A 20,044-nucleotide genomic window follows, 5' to 3' on the forward strand; every position below is an offset into this window, starting at 1 on the left:
TGTTTCCAAGTTGTGAGTACAAAGATGGTTTGTTGTTTTGTATTTACATGTCTATAGTTGCTGGAGTGCTTTGAATTGTATTCTTTTTGAATAAGGCTGTTTATTCAATATTCTTTTAAGCAATTGACCCTGTATTTGTCACCTTAATACAGAGAGACCATTTTTATGTATTTTTTTTCTTTTTATATAAAGCTTTCTTTTAAGACCTGTTAGAGTTTTTCTTTAGTGGGGAACTCCAGGGAATTGAGTCTGCAGCTCACCAGGGAATTGGTGGGAGAAAGAAGTCAGGGGGAAATCTGTGTGTGTTAGATTTACTAGCCTGACTTTGCATTCCCTCTGGGTGAAGAGGAAAGTAATTCTGTTTTCCAGGACTGGGAACGGGGAGGGTGGAGTCCCTCTGTTTAGATTCACGGAGCTTGCTTCTGTCTCTCTCTCCAGGAACACCTGGAGGGGGGAAGGGAAAAGGTTTATTTCCCTTTGTTGTGAGACTCAAGGGATTTGGGTCTTGGGGTCCCAGGGAAGGTTTTTGGGGGGACCAGAGTGCCCCAAAACACTCTAATTTTTTGGGTGGTGGCAGCTTTACCAGGTCCAAGCTGGTAACTAAGCTTGGAGGTTTTCATGCTAACCCCCATATTTTGGACGCTAAGGTCCAAATCTGGGACTAGGTTTATGATAGGGGTCACCTAGGGATCTGGGGCAAAATCAGTACTTGGTCCTGCTAGTGAAGGTAGGGGCTGGAATCAATGACCTTTCAGGGTCCCTTCCAGTTCTATGAGACAGGTCTATGTCCATATATTTAATGCTGCAAAATGGGTTTTCTTCCCAAATTGGAGGAGGCTATCTTGTTTTCCTCAATAAGAAACACAGTCTTAGCTTCCACTGAACAAGACAGTAAAATTAAATCAAGAGGGACAAATTATGAGTTGTTGCCAGATATACATTTTAAATTTTATTTTTTTAAGGAAAATATAATCAGATTTTTCGTTGTGTTGTAAAATCATGAGTTCCCGGGCACAAAAAATAAAAATGGATACTTATTAAGAAACAAATAGTTGCTTTAACCAAGTAGAGTGATCACACTAAAAAGTAAAACTGAAAGCATGGCAAAATCCAACAGCAGCTACCATTAAAGAACGTAAGATATTATACTGTTGACGGTATATACTTGAAAGAGATGCAAGCAAGCAGTGTATATCTACTTGGTCTCCCTGAGTGGGGAAAAAAAAGACGGTTACTCACCTTTGTAACTGTTGTTCTTCGAGATGTGTTCCTCATATCCATTCCAGTTAGGTGTGTGCGCGCCGCGTTTCACGTTCGTCGGAGAAACTTTTATCCTAGCAACACTCGGCAGGTCGGCTGGGCGCCCCCTGGAGTGGCGCCGCTATAGCGCTTAATATATACCCCAGCCGACCCGGCCACCCTTCAGTTCCTTCTTGCCGGCTACTCCGACAGTGGGGAAGGAGGGTGGGTTTGGAATGGATATGAGCAACACAGCTCGAAGAACAACAACAGTTACAAAGGTGAGTAACCGTCTTTTCTTCTTCGAGTGATTGCTCATATGCATTCCAGTTAGGTGATTCCCAAGCCTTACCTAGGCAGAGGGGTCGGAGTGAAATGTGGCGGTATGCAGAACCGCTGCGCCAAAGGCGCATCATCTCTAGATTGCTGTACCAGCGCGTAGTGCGAGGTGAAGGTGTGGACCGATGACCAGGTTGCTGCACGGCATATCTCCTGGATAGGCACGCGTGCCAGGAAGGCGGCTGATGACGCTTGAGCTCTAGTAGAGAGCGCTGTGAGGTGGCCCAAAGGGACATGAGCTAGGTCATAGCATGTGCGAATGCATGCAGTCACCCAGGAGGAGATCCTCTGGGAAGAGACTGGCAAGCCTTTCATCTGTTCCGCGACCGCCACAAACAGTTGGGGAGACTTTCGGAATGGTTTCGTAAGCTCAATGTAGAAGGCGAGTGCTCTGCGTACATCTAAGGAGTGTAGCTGCTCCTCCCGCCAAGAAGAGTGGGGCTTTGGAAAGAAGAACAGGAGGAAGATGTCCTGGTTGGTGTGGAAGGCAGACACAACCTTAGGGAGGAACGCCGGATGAGGGAGCAGCTGTACCTTGTCTTTATGGAAAACAGTGTATGGGGGGTCCACCGTGAGAGCTCTTAGTTCGGAGACCCGCCTGGCCGATGTAGTGGCCACCAGGAACACTGTTTTCCACGATAGGTACAGGAGCAAGCAAGTCGCTAGTGGCTCAAATGGCGGGAGCATGAGCCTGGTTAGGACCAAGTTAGGATCCCAAGTAGGGGGAGAGCGACGTAAGGGGGGATAGAGGCGCTCTAGGCCCTTAATGAACCGAGAGACCAAGGGGTGGGAGAATACAGAGTGGTCGCCCTCGCCTGGCTGGAAAGTGGATATGGCCGCTAAGTGCACCTTCAGAGAGGATGTCGCTAGGCCCTGCTGCTTAAGGTACCAGAGATAGTCTAGGATCGTGGGGATTGAGGCATCCGAAGGAGTAACGCCCTGAGTTGCGCACCAGCAAGAGAAGCGTTTCCACTTTGCCAAGAACGTGAAGCGGGTGGAAGGCTTCCTGCTGCTGAGAAGAACATGCTGAACCGGTGCGGAACAGCTCAACTCTGCCGCGTTTAGCCATGCAGGAGCCACGCCGTGAGGTGGAGAGCTCGCAGGTCTGGGTGATGAAGCCTGCCGTGGTCTTGTGTGATCAGGTCCGGAAGGAAGGGATGGGGAACTGGAGTGTCTACGGACAGATCTAGCAGGGTGGTGAACCAGTGCTGTCTGGGCCACGCAGGTGTGATCAGGATCAGATGCGCTTTGTCCCTGCGGAGCTTCAACAGGACCTTGTGAACGAGGGAAAACGGAGGGAAGGCATACAACAGGTGGTGCCTCCACGACAGGAGGAATGCGTCCGTGATCGATCCCGGGGAGAGACCCTGAAAAGAGCAGAACTCCTGGCACTTCCTGTTCGAGCGGGAGGTGAACAGGTCTATGCAGGGAAATCCCCACCTCCAGAAGAGTGAATGGATGATGTCTGGTCTTACTGACCACTCGTGACATAGAAAGGACCGGCTGAGCCGATCCGCCAAAGCGTTCCGGACCCCCGGAAGGAAGGACGCCACTAGATCTATCGACTGGGCTATACAAAAGTCCCAGAGTCGAATGGCCTCCTGATACAGGGGAGATGAGCGGGTCCCTCCTTGCTTGTTGATGTAGTACACGGCCGTTGTGTTGTCCGTGAACACCGAAACACAACGGCCATGCAGATGTTGTTGAAAGGCCTGGCAGGCAAGGCGGACTGCCCTCAACTCGCGGACGTTTATATGGAGTGTCAGCTCCTGGGACGACCAAAGGCCCTGGGTACGCAGGTGACCTAGGTGGGCCCCCCAACCGAGGGATGATGCATCCGTCGTTAAGGTCATCTATGGCGGCTGATGGAACGGCATCCCCACGCATACCAGGGATGGAGTTAGCCACCAATCGAGGGAGCGGAGGGGGCTGGGGGGAACTGTCACCAGGGTGTCTATAGGGTCCCTGCCCGGGCGGAAGACCGAATGGAGCCACGTTTGGAAGGGTCTCATGCGGAGCCTGGCATACTTTGTCACATAAGTACATGCGGCCATATGCCCCAGGAGTCCGAGACAGGTGCAAGCTGAGGTGATCGGGGAGGCCTATAAGCTTTGTATGATCGATACGATCGCTTAGAAGCGGGGCTGAGGCAAGTAGGTCCTGTCTTGAGTGGAGTCCAGCGTTGCCCCTATGAAGCCCAGCCTCTGCGTGGGGACCAGGGTGGACTTCTCGGTGTTGAGAAGTAGTCCCAACCAGGAGAAAAGGTCCGTAACTACATTGATGTGCTGCCGTACCTGAGACTGAGAGGACCCTTTGAGGAGCCAGTCGTCCAGATACGGGAACACATGTATCTGTTGCCGGTGGAGGTGGGCGGCGACGACGGCCGTGCACTTCGTAAACACCCTCGAGGCCGTGGAGAGGCTGAAAGGGAGGACTGTGAATTGGAAGTGCTGGTGGTTGGCCATAAAGCGAAGGTACTTCCTGTGTGGTGGAAAGATGGCAATGTGGAAGTATGCGTCCTTCATGTCGAGGGCGACATACCAGTCTCCAAGATCCAGGGACGGGATAATCGTTCCCAGGGAGACCATGTGGAACTTCAACTTGAGCATCCATTTGTTGAGTCCACGCAGGTCTAGGATAGGTCTGAGGCCTCCCTTGGACTTGGGGATCAGAAAATAGTGAGAGTAAAACCCCTTTCCTCTCTCGTCTAAAGGTACCTCCTCTACAGCTCCAGCAGCGAGGAGAGATTGGACCTCCCATAGGAGGGCTTGCTCGTGAGAGGGGTCCCTGAAGAGGGACCGGGAAGGGGGGCGGGAGGTGGTGATGAAGCAAATTGGAGACGGTATCCCTGCTTCACTGTGCGCAGAACCCAAAAGGTCTGATGTTAATTGGGACCACGCCGGGAGGAAGTGGGAGAGGCGGTTGGAGAAGGGAGGGAGAGGATCCTGTTCTGAGGCTGGTACGCCGTCCCCGGGTGCACCTTCAAAAGTTGGCCTTGGGGCCCAGTGGTGCCTTAGAGGGTCCCTGGTTTTGGCCTCCTTGGGAACCGGACTGGCGTCTGCGGCCTCCCTGCCCGCGCCTTCTATTGAGGTCCTGCCTCTGGCGAGGTGGAAAATACGGGTGGTGAGTTTGGGGCCTGAAGGGTCTACACTGGGTTATGGGGGTATGCATCCCCAGTGAGCGCATGATGACTCTGTTATCCTTCAGGCTCTGCAGTTTGGGATCGGTCTTCTCCGAGAACAAACCCTTGCCATCAAAGGGTAAGTCCTGGATGGTGTACTGCAGTTCTGGAGGCAGGTTAGAGACCTGGAGCCAGGAGATGCGCCTCATGGTAATCCCCGAGGCCAAGGTTCTGGCTGCCGAGTCAGCCACGTCCAGGGAAGCCTGGAGAGAAGTCCTGGCCACTTTCTTGCCCTCCTCCAGGAACGCATTGAACTCCTGGCGTGAGTCCGGGGGTAGCAACTCGGAGAACCTACCCACTTCAGCCCAAGTGTTATAGTTATAGCGGCTCAGTAGAGCCTGTTGGTTGGCCACACGGAGCTGTAGGGCCCCCGCTGAGTACACCTTACGACCCAGGGGATCCATTCGTCCGGCCTCTTTGGACTTCGGGGCCGGTGCCTGCTGGCCATGTCGTTCCCTTTCGTTGACCGACTGGACAACTAAGGAGGAGGGAGGAGGATGGACGTACAAGTACTCGTACCCCCGAGAGGGTACCATGTACTTTCTCTCAACTCCCTTTGCCGTCAGTGGAATGGAGGCTGGAGACTGCCAGAGGGTGTCAGCAGTGGCCTGGATGGTCTTAATGAACGGCAGCGCGACCCGGGTGGGAGCATCAGCAGTGAGGATGCTCACCACGGGGTCCTTGACTTCCGGGACCTCCTCCACTGGAAGGTTGATGTTGAGGGCCACTCTGCGCAGGAGGTCCTGGTGGGCCCTGAGGTCTATCGGCGGGGGCCCTGATGATGAGGTCCCTGCCACAGCCTCATCCAGTGAGGAAGAGGAGGATACCCCGGGAATGAGGGGGTCTTGGACGGCCTCCTGCTCCTGGGATGGTTCCTGCTCCAGATGCCCCGGGGAGTCCGGAGGATGTGTGACTTGCTCTTCCGACTCAACCGCGGGGGGGGCGAGAAATGGTGGCCTCTGGTGCCCAATGTTCTGAGGCAGCAGAGCGGTCTGGACCAGAGGAGCACCCTGGGCTTGGTGGTATGCCCAGGGTGTCCAGAAGGACCACTGCTGAGGTCCCATGTCCTGCGGCCGAGAGTCCTGGAACACCCCCACCGGTACCTCTGTATCCTGGTCCTGGTCGTAGTAGTTGTCCGCTTGGGAGGACACGGACATGTGCCTGGACGGCCAAGGTGGAGCTGAAAACCCTGGAGCCAAAGTCCCGACCGATCTTGCACCTCTTGATCATGGTGACCGGTGCCGGTACTCACAGCGGTACCGAGAGCGAGACCGGGACCTGCGACCGGCCCGGTGCTGGGAGGTCGACCGCGATCTTGAGTCTCTACGCCCTGATCTGCTCCGGGAGGCATGGTGCCTGGTACGGTGCCGGGAGCTGCAGCGGTACCGCGAGTAGTATGTTGGTGATCGAGAGACTGACCGGCGCCGTGGCGAGGACCGGTGCCGAGACCGAGAGCGACGTCGAGATTGGGAGCGACATCTCAACTCAGAGCGGCAGCGGGACCGTGATCTTGATCGGTGCCAGTCCCCTACGCTGATCGACGGCAGTCTGGTCAGGGTCGGCTTGCCCAGGGACTGCAATACCCGCACCGGTGGTGCCGGGGGTAGGGACAGTGCCGCTTCAGTGATGGCAATCAAGTCCCTCTCTGCGGAGAAAGTTTCCGGAGTTGATGGTAAGGTGAGCTCTACCACGGCCAGTGCTGGGGAGCTGTTGGGTGCCGGACTCAGCTGCCCTCGTGGAGCTGGAGTCGACGGCACCGGTTTTGGCTGTGCCGCAGCAGTTATCGGTGCTGGGCAGTCAGCCTTAGGTGCAGTCTCTGGCTGCAACACTGGCGTTGTCGTCTGACCCTTCGCCGTCTTCGATCTCGGGGAGAAGGAGCGGTGTGGGGTCAATTTCGGTGCCAGCGGTGGCCGGTGCTGGGAATCCTTAGGCGTACCGGTGACGCCCGGTGCCGTAGGGGTGCCTTTGCTCACCGACTGGCTTGTGCTCGGTGCCGAGGGCGACGGAGTCAGGGTCGCTTCCATCAGGAGCTGCTTCAATCTAATGTCCCACTTCTTTTTTGTCCTTGGCTTAAAAGCTTTGTAAATTGGGCACTTAGCCGATAAGTGCGATTCCCCTAGGCACTTCAAACAGGAGTTGTGGGGATCTCCTGTCGGCATCGGCCTATGACAGGCCGAACACTGCTTGAAACCCGGTGAGCCAGGCATGACCTCCGGCACCGGGTGCGGGGAAGGGGCTATCCCTCGAACCCCACAACACTTACTAATGAACAGCTATAACTATGAACGACTACTAACTCTAATGAACTATATATATACACACAATAACAGTAAACTATACTACGAATATAACTAGAAGAGACTACGAGTAGCTAGGGAAGGTGGAGGTCAGCGAAGCTGCACTCCACTGTTCCAACGACCAACATGGACGGTAAGAAGGAACTGAAGGGTGGCCAGGTCAGCCGGGGTATATATTAGGCGCCATAGCGGCGCCACTCCAGGGGGCGCCCAGCTGACCCGCCGAGTGTTGCTAGGGTAAAAGTTTCTCCGACGAACGTGCACGTGGCGCGCACACACCTAACTGGAATGCATATGAGCAATCACTCCAAGAAGAAGGAAGGGATATCTGAGGTCCTTTATTATATTGGGTTTAGATGCCTTTACTGAACCAGACTTAACAGAGGATTATAGAAATAGTTTAAGAGGACAGACCAGTAATGAGGAATTGGGGGAGGGAAGAAAACAAAAAAAACACACATAGAATTCTGGGAGATGAGATTTAGGACTTGCCTGCACATAAAAAGCTACAGTAGCACAGTTGTGCTGCTGCAGCTCCTCCACTGTAGCATTTCAGTGTAGACACCACTCATGCCAATAGGAGGGATTCGGCCATCAGCATAGGTAATCCAACTCCTCGAGAGGCGGTAGCTAGGTCAATGGAAGAATTCTTCCATTGACCTAATGCAGTATACATGGAGACTTAGGTTGTCTTAGGCCTGGTCTACACTACGAGTTTATACCGAATTTAGCAGCGTTAAACCGAGTTAATCCTGCACCCGTCCACACAACGAAGCCCTTTATATCGATATAAAAGGATCTTAATACTGGTAACTGTAATCCTCCTAGAGGGGAGTAGCGCTAAAATCGGTATTGCCATGTCAGATTAGGGTTAGTGTGGCCGCAAATTGACAGTATTGGCCTCCGGGCGCTATCCCACAGTGCACCATTGTGACCACTCTGGACAGCAATCTGAACTCGGATGCACTGGCTAGGTGGACAGGAAAAGCCCCACGAACTTTTGAATTTCATTTCCTGTCTGCTCAGCATGGAGAGCTGATCGGCACAGGTAATCATGCAGTCTGAGAATCGAAAAAGAGCTCCAGCATGGACCGTACGGGAGGTACTGGATCTGATCGCTATATGGGGAGATGATTGCGTGCTAACAGAAATCCGTTCCAAAAGACGAAATGAAAAAACATTTGAAAAAATCTCCAACGCCATGATGGAGAGAGGCCGCACCAGGGACTCAGCACAGTGCCGTGTGAAAGTTAAGGAGCTCAGATAAGCCTACTAGAAAACCAAAGAAGCAAACGGAAGGTCCGGGGCAGGGCCGCAAACATATTGCTTCTATGCTGAGCTGCATGCAATTTTAAGGGGATCCGCCCCCACTACCTCATCCCTGACTGTGGATTCCGAGGCAGCGGTAATCTCAGCCATGCCTGAGGATTCTGCGGATGGGGAAGATGAGGAAGAAGAGGAGGACGAGCTTGCAGAGAGCACACAGCACACCGTTCTCCCCAACAGCCAGGACCTTTTTCTCAGCCTGACGGAATTACCCTCCCAGCCCTCCTAAGCAAGTATCCCAGACAATGAAGCCATGGAAGGGATCTCTGGTGAGTGTACCTTGTAAATATAAAACATGTTTTAAAAGCAAGTGTTTTTTCATAATTAATTTGCCCTGAGGACTTGGAATGCATTCGCGGCCAGTACAGTTACTGGAAAAGTCTGTTAACATGTCTGGGGATGGAGCGGAAATCCTCCTGAGAAATCTCCATGAAGCTCTCCTGCAGGTACTCTAAAAACCTTTGCAGAAGGTTTCTGGGCAGCGCAGCCTTATTCCGTCCTCCATGGTAGGACATTTGACCACGCCATGCATGTAGCAAGTAATCTGGTATCATTGCATGACAAAGCCTAGCAGCGTATGGTCCCGTGTTTGCTGGCATTCAAGCAACATCTGTTCTTTATCTCACTGTGTTATCCTCAGGAGAGTGATATCGTTCACGGTAACCTGGTTGAAATACAGGTATTTAATTAAGGGGACAGAGGTGGCCATTCCTACTGGGCTGTTTGCCTGTGGCTGAAAAAAAATCCTTCCCTGCAGTTAGCCAAGCAGGGGGAAGGGGACGGGGTGATTGGCGCTGAGTGTTATCACGTTTGGCTAGCAGGGATCTTCCCTGATACCAGCCACACGGTGAGGGGAGGGGTAAAGTGATCATCCCAGAGAACTGGATTGGGGGAGAGGGTTGGTTTCTGCTGCTGCACGTTAACAGGAAAGACGCAGCACTCAACGTGCTTTGCTTGGTATTTGGGAAAGGAGGGCGCTGGATATATGAAGGCTGCAGAAACCGAAAGACAATGCCTTACCATGACTGCATGCAAGCCAAATTCTGTTGCCCAGGCCTGCGTCTGTGATTTCTAACACCAAAGCTGCAGGCACTCAATATTAAGATGTAAAATGCGACCTTGTACTGAAATCACATGTGCAATGTAACGTGAATAGTGTTGTTCACCATGAAAGAGTTTAACCATTGTTCTGCAAAATGTATCTTTTTAAATACTTCTCTCCCTTTTTTCCCTCCCTCCTGCAGCTGCAAATTTTTCAAGCCTCCCTCCTCTGTCCTGAAGGCTATCTCAGATAAGGTGGCGGAATAAAAAGATGCGAGATGAAATGTTCTCGGAAATCATGGAAGTGACCCGCAGTGAAAGAGCTCATCTGAATGAGTGGAAGGACATGGTATCAAAGTACAGGAAATATGCCAGTGACCATGAGGACAGGCGGGATGAACGTGAGGACAGGCAGGACGAACGTGAGAAGAGGAGGGACGCTCGAGATGAGAGGTGGCGGCAGGAAGATCAGAGGAGGCATGATGCAACGCTGGGGCTGCTGCGTGATCAAACTGACATGCTCTGGCATCTGGTGGAGTTTCAGGAACGGCATCAGGATCACAGAGTGCTGCTGCAGCCCCTGTATAACCACCCTCCTCCCTCACCATGTTCCTTAGCCTCCTCATTCACCAGACATGTAAGAATATGTGGGGGGACGCTCCGTGCACCCGCCCACTCCACCCCAGTGGACAGCCCAAACAAAAGGCTTTCATTATTTTGAAATTTTTTTAGCGGCCTTTTCCTTCCCCCCATCCCCCTCCCAAACCCCATCCAGGCTACCCTATCAGTTCTCTCCCTTTTTTATAATCTATTAATAAAGAAAGCATGATTTTTAAATGATAGTGACTTTATTTCCTTAGAAAACAAGCTTTAACCGAAGGGGGAGAGCGGATTGCTTACAGGGAATGAGTCAATCAAGGGGGTGGATTTTCATCAAGAAGAAAAACACAATAGTCACACCGTACCCCAGCCAGTGATGAAACTGGTTTTCAAAGCTTCTCTGATGCGCACCGCTTCCTCGTGTGCTCTTCTAATCGCCCTGGTGTCTGGCTGCGCGTAATTAGCAGCCAGGCGATTTGCCTCAGCCTCCCATCCCGCCATAAATGTCTCTCCCTTACTCTCTCAGAGATTGTGGAGCACACAGCAAGCAGCAATAACAATGGGGATATTGGTTTGGCTGAGGTCTGAGCGAGTCAGTAATGTGCGCCAGCATCCCTTTAAACATCCAAATGCACATTCTACCACCATTCTGCACTTGCTCAGCCTGTAGCTGAACAGCTCTTGACTACTGTCCAGACTGCCTGTGTATGGCTTCATGAGCCATGGCATCAAGGGGTAGGCTGGGTCCCCCAGGATAACTACAGGCATTTCAACACACCTAACTGTTATTTTCTGGTCTGGGAAGTAATCCCCTTGCTGCAGCCGTTTAAACAGAGTAGCGTTCCTGAAGACGCGAGCATCATGAACCCTTCCCGGCCATCCCACGTTGATGTTGGTGAAACATCCCTTGTGATCCACCAGTGCTTGCAGCACCATTGAAAAGTACCCCTTGTGGATTATGTACTGGGTGCCCTGGTGCTCCAGTGCTAAGACAGGGATATGGGTTCCATCTATCGCCCCACCACAGTTAGGGAATCCCATTGCAGCAAAGCCATCCACTATGACCTGCACATTTCCCAGAGTCACTACCTGTCGTAGCAGCAGCTTAGTGATTGCTTTGGCTACTTGAATCACAGCAGCCCCCATTGTAGATTTGCCCACTCCAAATTGATTCCCGATTAACTGGTAGCTGTCTGACGTTGCAAGCTTCCAGAGAGCTATCGCCACTCGCTTCTCAGCTATGAGGGCTGCTCTCATCTTGGTATTCTGGCTTTTCAGGGCAAGGGAAAGCAAGTCACAAAGTTCCTTGCAAGTGTCCTTACACATGTGAAAGTTTTGCAGCCACTGGGAATCGGCCCAACACCTGCAACACTATGAGGTCCCACCAGTCTGTGCTTGTTTCCCAGGCCCAAAATCAGTGTTCAATGGCTAGAACCAGCCCCATTACCAGCATGATCTCCAACGAGCCAGAGCCCGCGGTTTAAGAGAATTCTGTGCCCATGTCCTCACCACTCTCGTTGCCGCTCTGCCATAGCTGCCGCCTCCTCGCCTGGTTTTGCAGGTCTTAGTTCAGCATAGACTGCACAAGAATGCACGAGATGTTTACAACGTCCATGATTGCTGTCTTGAGCTGAGCAGGGTCCATGCTTGCCGTGGTATGGTGTCTGCACAGTTCACCCAGGAAAAAAGGCGCAAAACGGTTGTCTGCCTCTTCTTTCACGGAGGGAGGGGTGAGGCTGTACCCAGAACCACCAGTGAATCTTTTTTTGCCCCACCAGGCACAGAATTCCAATGGGTGGGGGAGACTGCGAGAACTATGGGATAGCTATCCACAGTGCAACACTCCGGAATTCGACCCTAGCCTTAGTACACGGACGCACACCGCCAAATTAATGTGCTTAGTGTGGCCACGTGCACTTAACTTTATAAAATCTGTTTCAAAAAACCAGTTTCTGTAAAATTGGAATAATCCTGTAGTGTAGACATACTTCTAATTACGCTGCTCAGTGGTGTAGATTTTTCACACACCTGATTGATATAGTTAAACCAATCTAGTTTTCTGGTATAGACCAGGCCTTACTTGTTGTACGGTCAAAGAGAGAGCCCACCACGCAGTCCACTCTCTCCCCATCCCCACAATATGGGACAATGTTTGCTCACTATCATAGTGAACAGAACCCCCACCACTTATCTATTCAGATGTGTCAAGCTTTCCTATTACAGAAGGCCTATCCTTAGCCACGCCTCCAGCACAGAAGCAACAATATTTGTACAAGTAGCCTGTACAGGACATTTTGCTGTGAATAGTCTTTGGTTTCTGCAGCCCCACTTTGCTAAGACAAAGTTTGCTAAAACACTACTACATGAGAAGGAAAAGATCCTTTTTGAGGGCTCAGAAATGGAACTAGAAAATGAAGTAATCCAACAAGCATTAGAAGCACAAAAGACTAACACATTTCCAACACTATGAAGACAATTACCCCTTTGGTGATGGAAAGCAATGTTTATGTTGAATCAGAATTCTACAGAACACTTGGTTTCTATTTGTCTATGGCATCAAGCTGTACCTACATTAAAATAAAGGTAATCAAGTTTCACATTTCGGGGCATAAATTAACTGCTTGTGGGGTGTCAAGAAAATCTCTCACATTGACTAACCTGGAACACTGCACAATAGGTTAGGAGATACACCAGGGAATGAGGGGGTTACTTAACTTTGAAGCAACAGATACTGGAGGCTGGACAATACACTTAGGAGACCTGATGTTCAATCTACCATGGAAAATTCTCTGTCTCCAAGAACTTCCATTTACTCATTACATTAACCTCCCTACCTTCCTCATCACAAGCCAACTTAAGACTTGAAACCGAGAGCTAAGGAACACCAGGATTTGTATTAATTCATTACATACAAAATAGTTGCAAGAAAAAAAAAAGGTAAAAACCCAAAAGACGACATTTATTTTCCTTCACCACTTCTAGGGTAAGTGACTAATGTAAAAGTCAAAGGAGAGGAATGAGAGAGGAAACATTATTTATATAGAGGTACAGATACCTGCTTCTATCAAAATGCTTTATCCATCACAAGCTCAGCAAAATATTCCCATCGCTCAGATTCTGAACACAACAGCATTTATCTATTAACTCAGTAAAGGTCACTCTGGGACACATCAATGGTCCAAGTAGCCTCTGGCGGTTATTTGTAGTCACTACCATAGGAGGAGGAAAAAACCCACACCTAATAGCCAGCAGGCCAACTGCACTCTCTTAGAATATTACACACGTTTTAGAATTATAAGTTTTACCCATTTAAAGCGATTTCACTGAACAAATCTTTTTTCTAAACAAAAAGAGTTGCTCAAGGCAAATCTTCCCTAAACTAAACTACTAAAATAAACTCACGATGCATAAAGCACGGAATTTACATACACAAAGACTCTGTTCAGCTCTCAGAGCAGTGGCCTCAAGACAGGATGCACTGTTCCCTTCTCTAGAAAGGCTTCTTAAAAGGGACAGTTGTGTTTCATAACGTGGAAAGGAAAGGAGCAACAGATATGTTCAATTAAATTGAAAAGATCTCTCTTCAGCAAAGTCAAAAGGCAACAATTAAAAAAAAAGGAGCTGGTAGAGGGACAGCACAATCAGACCCCAGAGAAAGGTGGTATCCTCATGCTGCCAGGAGCAGGCAAAATTATGAAGGCAGAACAATCAGCTGTTGGATGTCAGGGACCATAATGGAGTGGTCTAACTTAGCACTGGAGTCATGGCTGCAGTTGGGAGTCACACCAAAAATCAAAACCAGAGTAAAAAGCCATGCCAAGGATTAAGACAGAGTTGGAATCCGAAGTCATGCCAAGCGTCAAAGAACCAGGAATAAGGAGCAGAGTGAGGCAGCAGGAGCCAGGAACAAGAAGTAGGAACCACACGAAGAGGCAGTGCCTTGATCTCAGGGGTCTAGACAACAACAGGTCAAGCAACTAGTTGCTCAGAGAATGGGTGGGACAGGAACAGGAAGCTTTATACCTGGTGGTGTCCAATTAACACTTGTTAATCAGTGAGTGTAACCTCCTGCTGTGGAAAGTTGCTGGTGCTACAGTGTTGTTAATGCTGCTAGTGCACTTGACGCTCTGGTTTTAGCTACACCAGCAGAGTGCAGCTTGCTGATTTAGCAGACCTCGACGTTACTTATAAAGAAAGACCACAGGCTTTGTTTGGTGGCAAAGGCATTTGGACAGGTTTATGGTTGACAAAGCATGGTACTAGTTCCCCATAGGAGCTACAGGTACACCAACATTTATGTCCGCGACACAGTAGCATGTTGTTTAATCAACATACCAGGATGCTGTCCCCTAAACAAGTGCAGCTATGTCCCTTCTATGACTTATTCTTTAATACAATGATACAAATAAGTTACATATTAACACAGAGGCAACATGTGAGGGGCCCTCAGATTTCTCCCTTGTAATTGGGCCTGCTTCCTCCTAGAGGAGAAATGTTCAGGGGGAGGGGAGCAGTGACATCAGGAGCTCGGTGCCTGCTGGACAGTTCCTCCCTCCATGATCCATGTAAGAGGAGAGCAAGAGAGCAGCTCCAGATGACTCTCAGCACAGCCCACAAGGGGAAACGGACTGGCAGGCACAGAGCAGCTGGCACTGCTTCTCACCCCCCCCCATCCTTTATGGGATGCGGGGGTCACTCTGCATCTGCCGGTCAGTTTCTCCATATGGACTGTGTAAAGGGAGGGCAGGAGAGCAGCAGCCTGCAAGCTGAGCTTGGGACAATTTTCAATAAGAACCAGGCAGCTGAGCTGCTTCCCAACCAAGGTGAGTGCTCAGCTGCACTGCTATAGCGCGTCTGGGAAGGATGCTTTAAACCGATGGGGGAGAGAAGCTCTCCCGCCAACACAGCGCCATATACACAGGGAGTTAGGGTCAGTATACCTATGTTGCTCAGAGATGTAGATTTTTCACACCCCTTAGTGACGTAGTTATACTGCAGTAAGTGTGTAGAGTAGACCTTGCCAAAGATTCCTATGGACTTCAATAGGAATTAGATCAAGCACCTTGAGAAATTACTCTAAAAACCTACCGCAGGGATAATATTTTCTATTAGATTCTATAGGAAGATGCAAAACACCTATGGAAAATTGTGACCTTTACAAATTTTAAGTTAGAGTAAAACAATTTAATGGACCTATCTAAATCTGAAAACAGCTAACCAAAAGGGAAAAGACTATACATAATATAAAAATGCTGTATTTAATCTTTAAGACAATGTTTATTTATCTCTAAAATCAGGGAGCCATGATTCAGAGTTACATGAAAGTGCTCAGTTCTGTTCATTCAAGAATTTGTTTTTATTCTAATGTTTATTTTTAAGTGGTAATGGGTAAACATGGCAAACAGTTAAAATAAAAAAATAAGGGTGATGCAATCACAAACAGTTTACATTCATTATTTAAAGTACACTGTAATTTAACTTCTGCTAACAAATTGGTTAATCTAGAAGTTAGACCTATACATATTAAGCCTCTTGCACCTGCCCCCCTCCTCCACCCAAAATACAAGTGAAACTACACCTATGTATTTTATATGCTTTTCATTATTATTCTGCACCTGCTAGTTTAAACACAACACTCATCCATTCTCCCATAATTTCCTTTTTATTTTACAAGGGGTTTGTGTCTCTCTCAACCATCTCCTAAAAATGTGTTTATGCAGTTACTTTAAAACTTCTGTTTTTGTACTATCCTCTCAGGTTTAAAATGTGCTTAATTGGTTAACTAATACCTAGTGTGTTCTATTCTGCCAAGGCCAGGCCTACTCTAGTTCACAGCCTTTGGTGCATACTGTTAGTTATGCCTAGGGCTCCAGCACGGCCTATAGGTGGCAGTGGCTGTATTTCCCACATCTGACCCTGCAGTGCAGTTGTGCAGAAACTATGTAAAAGCTTTACCAACCCTGCAGGCCTGGATTCAAGACCTGTGGAATCTGACACCACTGCCCTTTCGCAGGATGGTCCCTGTGGAAGGCCTGTACTTTTGCAGAGGCATGCATGTGATGAGCTGGCTCCCAAGAGCATTCTTCAGGCCCATAACCGTCCCAGATCAGATAGTACAGGCATTTGCAAATCCAGGGTGTTACATACTTTTCATGGTCTCAAAATTGAACCTGAAGTGGAGGGAGTTGCACACCAGCAGGGGAAAGGATGGTCAAGGAAAGAATTCAGGAGGGAGACATGGAATACTGGATAGATCTTCCAAGATCTAAGGAACTGTAATTCAAATGCCACCAGATTGACCTACCGAATCACAAAGAAAGGCCCTGCATATTGATCATCTTAGCCAATTTATGCAAAGGTCGGCTGGCGTTCAGGTATTCTGTGGACAGCCACACTTTCTGGCCTACTTCTACAGGCAGGGCTTCTTGGCAGTGTTTGTCAGCATGGTGTCTGTAAGCCATCTTTGCTGCTTCCAAGTGCTCTTTTAGCTTGGCTTGAGTTTCATGAATGGCCTGTACAAGACTGAAGGCAAAAGGAACTGTTGTGGGTCGGGGAGTGGAGGAGTAGAAGCGTGGATTAAAAAACCACGCTAGGCACTGGATCAGATTGAGACATGTTTTGCATTGTTATAAGTGAATTCAGCAAGCAGAAGTAATGCAGTCCAGTTATTTTGACAGTCGCTCAGAAGCAGTACAGGTTCAAACTGTCTGAACTTCTGGTTGACACATTGTGACCAGCTTTCCAACTGGGGGTGATGGGTGGATGCACGGGACTTGACATCTAGGAGTGGAATATAAAACTTGGATATAAACTGGGAGCCACAGTCCATTGTAAGATGGTTGGGAAAGCCATGGAGGTAGAACACGTGTGTAATTAGAAGGCATGCGGTAGTCAGAAGACACATGCATGGTACAAAATGGGCCATTTTGGTGAGTTGGTCCATGATAGTCAGTATTGTGTTATGCCCTTCAGATTCGGTTGGTTCCACTATAAAAAAAAAATGAAAAACAAAAGGCTATAATAGGTGCCAAGTGCACTTTAATGGCACTCAGAGACAACACTGTCTTTTGCAGTTCTAGGATGCAATCAAGTATATCTGAAAGCAGAGTGGACACAGGTGAAAGATGTCTTAGGTCACATCAGTGGCTGAATCTCATCCACTTCTGCAGGTAATTATTACAAGTGGACTGCTTTCTATGTAATACTCGTTTTACTTCTTCAGAACAGGCTGTTTCTTGAAGAACCCCAAGGCTGGGATGAAGACTTTGACCACCATCCTGAGAGAGAAGATGAGGGACAGACTGTAAGGTGATCAGCTGACAAACAGTGAGCTGGATGAGGTAAGGGAACCATGTCTGTTTTGGACAGGTGGGGACCACCAAAGGAACCCTGTCCTTGTCCTTTCTTATTTTGATCAGCTTCCTGAAGATCAGAGGAGTTGGAGGGAATGCATACAGAAGACCTTAGTGCCTACGAAGGAGAAAGGCATCTCCCAAGGAGCAGTGACCCACTCCTCCTCTTGAGCAGAACTGGAAGCATTTCTTGTTTTTGGCCATGGCAAATAGATCTATTTCTGGGAAGCCCCAACATCAAAATACATGGCAGAGTAAAGGGATCTCTCTGATTCGTGATCCTGTGTGAAGCACCTACTCAGCATGTCTGTGATGATGTTTTGCATGCCCGAAAGCTAAGTTGTTGAGATGCTGATATGATTTTGAATGCGCCAATTTCAGTCTTACTGCTTTGGAGCAGAGGGAGAGCAACCACGCAGCTCTGACAGTTGATACAAAACATGCATTACATGTCCATTGTGATCCTCATGCTTAGCAGCAGTCCATGATTAGCAGCAGAAAATGGAAACAGGCATTCCTGACTGCCATGAGTTCCAGGAAGTTTGTGTGAAAAGTGGTCTCAAGAGGTGACTACCTGCCTTAAGAAGTGAGAGTTCCTAGATGGTTCCCCATCCCAGTAGGCATGCATCTATCTTTAGTAGTAACATTAGAGAAGGTTGAGCAAAGGGTATCCCCCTGTGCAGATGATGTGAGGGGTCCTTCAACCAGCTCAGAGATCTTTTCACACCCACAGGTGTCAAGACTAGTTTACTCAAACTCTGTCTGTTCAGCAAATAAACATTTCTTAGCCGCCCTAGGAGGCAACGTATGTGAAGTCTTCCATGTCTTTATAAAACTACCAGCTGCTCTATGGCCCAATGGCTGGAGACAATTTCCCATGGGTATTTAGGCACGGATCTGAACTGTAGTGACTAAACTGACTAGGGTTGTGAACACATGCAAAGGGAGGTATGCCTTGGCTGGTATCAAGGTAAGCTCCTATGAACTCCAAACTTTGCACTAGAGTTAAGGTGGACTTCTGTATGTTTAATAGTAATCCCAGTCAGAGAAATAGGTCTATAGCCCTCTGAATGGCAAGCTGGGCTTTGCTGTAGAATCATCCCTTGAGCAGCCAATCACTGAGATATGAGAATATCAGAATTTCTTGTCTGCACAGAGAAGCAGCCACCACTAAGGAGAACTTTTGAGAATACTCTGGGCACAAAGGAGAGACCAAATGGGAGCACCTGTACTGAAAATGTTCTTGACTCAAACTGAAGCATATGAATCTTCTGTGAAAGGGGTGAATCGCTATAAGAAAGTAAGCATCTTGTAGATTGAGAACCAATCCCCTTAATCCAGTGATGGAATTAATGCTGCAAGAGTTACCATCTTTAACTTCTGAATACTTACAAAGCTGTTGAGTAATCTTAGATCTAGAATGGGTGTCCATCCACTGTTCTTTTTTGGAAGTTGAAAAGTACTTGGAATAAAAACCCTTCCCTCTGTGTTGCATAGGAAGTGATTCTATACCACTCAAGTTCAGGAGAAGTTGTATTTCCTGTCATAGAAGGTGCTCTTGAGACAGGTGCCTGAAAAGGGACAACAGTATAAGCCAAAGTGGTTGCCGGAACCAGAGACTGTCCCTTTGAGGTAGATTCACTACCAACGGGGCTAGAAGACTGCATCCTAGAGTTCTTTTGAAAGGATTCCAGAGATTTCCTCTTCAATGCTCTAGGGAAGTGCTGCACCAAGGAGGCCGAGGCAGTTGACTTGCTCAGAGATAACTGCATGGGGAGGGGCCCCTGGGGTCACAAGCAGGTCGGAGCAAACTCTCCATCATGAGGAGACAGAGCTTAAGCTCCCAATTCTTTCAGGCTCTTGATTTTAATGGCAAGCAGAAATTACACTTTTAGGGAACATGAGACTCCTCAAGGCAATGAGGGAACCAGGAATGCTCACCACTCACCAGGCTTGCCTACCAGCACAAAAGGTAGTGTGTAAGACTGGGAGAACCAAGCATGCCTTCCAAGCATTAAAGTTCTGCTGAGCGGAGGGGGAAAAATGGAGAAAGGACAATGATCCTTATACTAAAAACTATAACTGTGTGTGTGTTTTAACTTTATAGAATTACAATAATTAATATAAAAGCTAACACCAACTACTAATACTAATTAGTAGAAAAGAGAAAAAATATAGCTGAGGTAAACTCAACTCTGACATTGCTACAGCTCAGTCTCAGGCAGTGGTGGTTTAAAAAGAACTGAGGGCAGTTCACCTGCACAGCTCCATATAGCCATGATGCAGAGCACAAGGCAGGGTAGAGTGCATGCACAGACCAAATAGGCACCACTACCCAAAATCTCCAAATCAAAAGCACACACGGCTCATGTAAACTTGAAGTGGAGCACCCGTAGGGACGTTACTCCAGAAAGGGCTTCCCAGTGTTCCTCAATCACCACTTTCAGTTATGTGCTTTCCTGTATACCTGGGCCAGACCCCAAAGGTGACCCATCTACTGTTTCTACAAGATCCAGGATAACCTTGGGTTTTACTGGAAGATCAAGGACCTGGGCCATGGAAAAATCCATATCAAGGCCCATACCATGGGGAAGGCCTGCTTGATCTGAAGGATCCATAGGTGCAGGGGAATATGTAGAACTGGATATAAAGAATTCCTGGTTTAACAG

At 48.7% G+C, this 20,044-nt stretch overlaps 1 protein-coding gene across 4 annotated transcripts in view; it reads right to left on the minus strand.

Moving 5' to 3' along the window:
• RANBP3 (RAN binding protein 3) overlaps nucleotides 1-20,044 on the minus strand; it is a 232,275-nt gene that overhangs the window by 105,757 nt on the left and 106,474 nt on the right. The gene's annotated exons all lie outside the window — the stretch shown is intronic.

Source organism: Gopherus flavomarginatus, chromosome 24, assembly GCF_025201925.1.
Source record: "Gopherus flavomarginatus isolate rGopFla2 chromosome 24, rGopFla2.mat.asm, whole genome shotgun sequence".
In the NCBI taxonomy this organism is placed as follows: Eukaryota; Metazoa; Chordata; order Testudines; family Testudinidae; genus Gopherus; species Gopherus flavomarginatus.